Genomic DNA, 6,000 nt, shown 5'->3' on the forward strand with positions numbered 1-6,000 from the left:
AGCCTATTTTAAACAGAAGACAGTTTCTTTGCAAGATTTCATATTACAGGACCTTGAAATGAAGGCAGACTGGACAGTGATTAGAATGCAGCACTATCTTGGAGATTAGGACCTTCCTTGTAATAAACTGCTTTGTGCCTAGGTATTATCTGTTTTCTCTTCCCTCTTTATAAAATATACTTTTGATTTCCTGTATGAATGGCCACATACAGAACTATCCTCATACCCTTATATCCGGGTCAAAGGCACTCTCTACATAAAAATACTATCTTTTTTTGACCAACTTCTGTCTCTCTCACCAACAGAAGTTAGTCCAATAAAATATATTACCTCACCCAAAATGTTCTGTGACCAACATAGCTACAACTCATGCATACATTATGTCCATTCTGAGTCATAATACCTTCTGTTAGGTCACCAAGTAATGATAGAATATAATTACTATATTGTCAGTAGCACTTTTGTCTCTGGACCAGAAGGCCATGGGTTCAAATGCTGTATTGGGATTTAGGGTCTTATCCAATGCTGACACTTCAGAGCACTACAGCGGGCTAGAACCCAGGTCTCAGAGACAGGTCTTGGGATCTATTCTGGACTCTGCCATGGCAAAGTGATGCCCCTGCTTTGTAAAATGCATTGAGAATGATAGAAGAAAAGTGCTAGAAGATCTAAGTATTATTTTCAAGGCCCCTGGGAATGATAAAGGAGTTCACAGCCATATTGCCTGGAAATGTTCAATTCAGAGTGCTTAACTTCTTAAATTTACTTAGGAAGGGATTCACAAAGGGGGACTTAAGCCCCTAAAGTAGCAGGTAGGTGCCTAAGTCCAAAATGTAGCTTCCCAAAACCCCTGCTCAGTTGCTGCTAAACGTAACAGGCACCTAAACTGCTGCTGGTGGAATGTGCACGGCTGCTTTAGTCCTGACACCACCAAGCAGCTCAGTGGCTGACATAATGGGATTCACAAATTAGGCACTCCCTCTAGCTTGCCTGTGGGACCTTAGAATGGATTCTAATTCACAACCCTGGTTAGTTCCTCATACAATGGTCCTTTAATTATCTCTTCCCTATTTTCTCTGTAACCCATCTACTAAACAAAGTTAACTCTCTCTAGACTGCTGTGCAAAACAAGGGTACTACAGCATAATCTCTGAATTTGGCAATTTATGTTTTTATCCTTTTGCTTAGTATATTTCCAGTAGTTATCTGAGCCAAGGAGACTGAAAGCAAGACATGTGGTGGTGAAGTATGAAGCGCCCAATCCTGCAACATATCATCTGTCTGCTGAGGAGTGATCAGCATTTTTACCTACTATTGAAACGAATGGGAGTTGGGTACTCAGTACATGCTTAGCAGAATGAACCCCATGCAAGACTGGGTCACTTGAACTGCTGTGGTGTGAAGTGTCAATGAGTTCTCAAGAGTGATTTTGGGGAATACATTTAAAGCTTGCCTGGAACCCGAACTCTTTGCTCCATACCATATCTAAAATTGCATTAGGAGGAGTTTAACAGTCTGAGGCAGTATCGAGTATTCTGTCCAATTCTGCATTAATGTAAATCAGGCTTGTGTATTAATGTGATCCTGGCAGGAATACTGTACCTATTTCAGTATGGCACATTTTTAATAATGTCACTTTCTTTAGCTTTCAGTTTTGCCTTTCTTGCTTTGTTTGTGATTTTTTATACTATTATGTGAGTACATAACCTTCAGTTAACAGAACAAAAGAGAACCTGTTAGGGTATGTTATACACTATAAAAGATCTCCTGGCACTTTTCAAACAGTAGAGGAGACTATTCATGCCAGTGTCCCAGCCAACAATCCCTGTCTCACTAAAAGCAGATTCTAATTTGGCAAAAGGTTGTGTCTGAGCTTGTCACGAAGTGGGGTTTTATTCATCTTATGTTGCATGTGAATCTTACTGTCCTATTTCCCTATGTACTGTACCAATATTTCAGTGGTGGGGATTGGGAAATCTTTGCTGAGGCCCTCGGGGCAGGTGAGGCTGCCCAGCTGTCTGCACATATGTAACCTGAGACCCAGAAAGGGGGTGAGACCAAGTGACACCTTTTGCCAGGGAAGCAGGACAAAGAGGAAGAGCAATGGGGGTGTCAGAGGTTGGGGTCACTGGAAGCTGGGCAGTCTGCTTGGGGACTTGAAGAGGGGGAGTCCAGGACATCTGGCCCAGGACTCCCTAAGATGGACTTGGCTGAAAGTCATGGATTTCTGTGATAGCAAGCTCTGTTCTATGCTGTGTTCCTGTCAGCTAATAAACTGTTCTGTTCTACATGCTGGCTGAGAGTCACTGCTGACTGCAGGAGTTGCGGTGCAGGGCCCTCTGGCTTCCCCACGAGACTCGCCTGGGCAGACTCACTGCGGGAAGCACACGGGGAGGAAGGGGATGCTGAATACTCCGAGGTTAGATCCAGGAAGGTCAAAGCTGGGTAAGCTTCTTGCCTTGGTGACAATATGCTCAGAGACAGGAGGCATGCTACAACCAGAGTCCTGGCTGGCTTTGTATGGAGTAGTTCCAGAGCATTGACCCGGTGACTGCATGACAGAGCTATAGCCAAAAGCACAATGATTTAGCTGTATTTGCCTACAGTCCCTGCGTAGCCACACCAATATCTAATTATTATGTGGAACAATATAGGATATCTTCAGTGTAAAGGCATTGTATAAAAACACATTCCAGTCTATTCCAATAACAAAACAGTTCTCAACCTAAGGAGATCTCATTTGTATTGCACTTGCTAATATGTGTTTCATTAGACTATCTATATTGAATACAAATAACCTTGTATTTGCCTTTCTCCTCCCATCTCTCTTTAATCTGTACCAAACAGCTGTAAAGGCAAGTACAGTGCTGTGGACCTCTATCTTCCTCCATAACTCCAATACTAAGCATGGCTCTCATTTTTTAAATGCTAGATCTACCCCAGTTTATAGATACTGTTTAAAAGCACATAAAGTAAATGTTAAAGGTACTGTCTATTTAGCTGTTTTCAGCATTGCTGAGGCACTTCCTAAGCAGGGCCGGCTCCGGGCACCAGCCGATCAAGCTGGTGGCAGATTCTATGGGGCGACATTCCGCCCAATCCTAGGGTGGCACAGCCGCTTTTTTTATTTTGGTTCAATCCTGTAGGGGGCGGCGGCGCAGAGGAGGGGAGCGCCCTGCGCGCTCCGTCTGCCCCAGCTCCATCTGCCCCAGGTCTGTAGCAAGCCCGGCAGGGCAGCCCGTGTCCTTCTCTCCTCACCGACCGGAGCAGCGCAGAGCTCTCCCAGCAGGCAGCGGGGCGGTCGGGGCCACGTGGCGAGTGCCCCATTGAAGCCCTGGCCACCACCCTTCTCTCTCTCCCCCCGATCCCTCCCCTTCACCCCCGCTAACCGGGGCATGTCTGCGGCACAGGGAGTCCGCCTGCACCCTGGCTCCGGCTGCCCTGCAGGTTTTTTTTTAAATTATTATTATTTTGCTTTGCCGTTCTGGCCACCCCCATTTCTTTTTTTCTTTTTTTTTTTTTTTTTGCTTGGGGCGGCAAAAAAGCCAGAGCCGGCCCTGTTCCTAAGTTTTGGAACCACTGAGAAAAACATGTAGGAATGAGACTTTAAATTACTACAGGCAACTGTATCTCAGAGGTGCAGCCTAAAAGGGATTTAGTAATAATAATCTGCTGTTTTTCAGTCCCTACATTTTCATTAAATATTTAACATTTATTATTGTTGAAATATTGGAAAATGTTCTAGATGCCTCACCAAATACACAAGACCCTCCATTGTGCTAGTTGCTGTGGAAACACATAAGAGCCAGTCCCTGCCTTGAAATGCTTACAGTCTAAATAGACAAGACAGACAAAGGGTATCAGGGTAAATCACAAGCACAGAGAAGTAAGCTACTGAAGGTCACATAGCTAGTCAGTGGCTGAGTCCAGAATAGAACCCTGGGCTCCCAACTCTCAGGCCAGTACCCAATCCACTTCCTCCAACCCGAATGGGTGCTAGCGACATTCAATATTACACAAGTGAGGGTCAAACAGACCAAATTACAATGGGAAGGAGGAAGAGGACGGACAAACATGTGGTTGATCCGTACGGTCTCAAGTCTTACAAACTCTTCTGCATGGGCTTTATTTTAAAAATGAAACCAACGGCATTACTCACATGCTTAAATCTAAGCATGTTCATAAGTGTCTGCAGTATTGAGGCCGTCGTTATGTACATCTCTTGATCTTTCTATTAAATATTTCCCCTCCCCCTAACTTCTTGTAGAGAAGCAACAGAAGTGAGTTATTAGGCTGGATTCTAATACAAGGAGCTGGCTTAGAAAAAGGCTTTGGTCAGGACATTCCATGCATTGGGGGTAAGGCCTAGAAGGTGACCCCCCCAGACATGAGAGTGGGAGAAGAGAACAAAAGGAGCATCAAGGCGGGCATCATTAGTGGAATGGCAAGGGTGGGGGGAGGGACACTGAAGGACACAAGGTCAAGGGTACAGTTTGGGGCATTGATCCCTTTTAGTTAGGAATTAAATCAATATTATGATTAAGTAATAGTAGATTACTTGATTATAGTATTTGTTCCCCCAGAGCACAAAGCTGAAAAAGGACTAAAATGCTTTGTATGGGATTTTTAAAGATTTTTTTTTTTTTAAACGTAGACCCATAGGATTTACCATGCTGGTTCAGCTCTCTGATCCACTTAATCTGGTATTTTATCTTTGGCAGTGGCCACTGCACAATGCCTCAGAAAGTCAAATTCCCACTGTAGAATGTACCTCGTTGGTTCTGCAATGCTGCAGGAAAGGAGAGAAATTCCATTCTTGCTCTGGCAGGTGTGCAGCTCACATCCTGAAAAGAAAACAATTACCTGTTATACTTGGTCTCTGAAGAGATAAAAAGCCTTTGTCTTCCTCAGTCTCCCTCTGGGGGACACACAAACACAGCCTCAGAGGAGCCTTTCAGCTCAGCTGTGTCCAGAAAAGACTCCTGAGGGTTTTCCTCTCACCAGTCCATTTGATCCCAAATAGACTCACTGCATCAATGTGGGAGGCAGCTGTGCTGATACTGGTGTTGAAACTGGCTACACTGAGATTACTGATGGCATTGACCATATTGGCAGGTTGGACACGTGCTGAAGAGCACAAAGAAATTAGGCTGAAGAAATGAGCTTCAACGCAGTGAATTTAGTGCAAACCTGAGCTTTGAGGAAACTCAAGCTTTGGTTGGCAGTATGGCAAATGCCCCATCAATGCAGATCAAGGAATGTGGTAGAACAAAACCAGGAAAGCTGCAGCAAGGGTTTTGCTGTGTCCTGCACTCACAAGTGCTCAAAATCCCACAAGTGACCAAATCTGTGTCTGTCTAGGTTAATACTGGTGCTCATCACTATAGTAAGGACTATAAAGATATCGCTGTCTTCCTTCCCTGCTGGCATGAGGCAGGTTTAGGGGCGTTATTTAAAAAAAAAAGAGTATATATTTAAAGTGATAGTTTTGCAGTGCTAAGAGAAGAGGTGGATGTTGCATTTCTCTCCAAGTGTAGCAGGATTGCCAATCACTCATTATTTTGTGTGGCATGCAATTGTATAAAGAGTCGTGAATGGAATTATCTATGTATTTATAAGGCATCCATCATGATAGCATGTTGGAATCAGAAGCAGAGGCAGTAAAAGGAACAGTGAGAGAGATTCTCAAGAGACAAGGAGGATGTTGAAAAGAATCTGCACTGACCCAGCAACAGCTGGACTGCAGCAGGGAGCTGCTTTACTGTCATCTGACAAGTAAAGAATTGATGGTTGGAGGATTTAGAGGTGATTATGGTTCAAGAGCAGGGCCACCATGCTACACTGCTTGTTGGGGACCAACTTTGGGATCTGACTGAGGAGCCTTATCTGTCTATGAAAGTACATATCTGGCCTTCATTTCCACAGTATCTGAGTGAATAAGGGGCTGATTGGGCCCTCAGTTCCACTGCTGTAAGTCTTAAGTAATTCCATTGAAATTAA

At 44.2% G+C, this 6,000-nt stretch overlaps 1 long non-coding RNA gene across 1 annotated transcript in view; it reads right to left on the reverse strand.

The window, feature by feature from the left end:
- Positions 1-5,476, reverse strand: part of LOC117879255 — a 49,362-nt gene extending 43,886 nt beyond the window's left edge. Inside the window, exon 1 of the long non-coding RNA XR_004646214.1 lies at positions 4,772-5,476. This is a non-coding gene — a long non-coding RNA (uncharacterized LOC117879255). The remainder of the gene's footprint in view (positions 1-4,771) is intronic.
- Positions 5,477-6,000: the final 524 nt, after the last annotated feature.

This window comes from Trachemys scripta, chromosome 6, assembly GCF_013100865.1.
Source record: "Trachemys scripta elegans isolate TJP31775 chromosome 6, CAS_Tse_1.0, whole genome shotgun sequence".
Taxonomy (NCBI): domain Eukaryota; kingdom Metazoa; phylum Chordata; order Testudines; family Emydidae; genus Trachemys; species Trachemys scripta.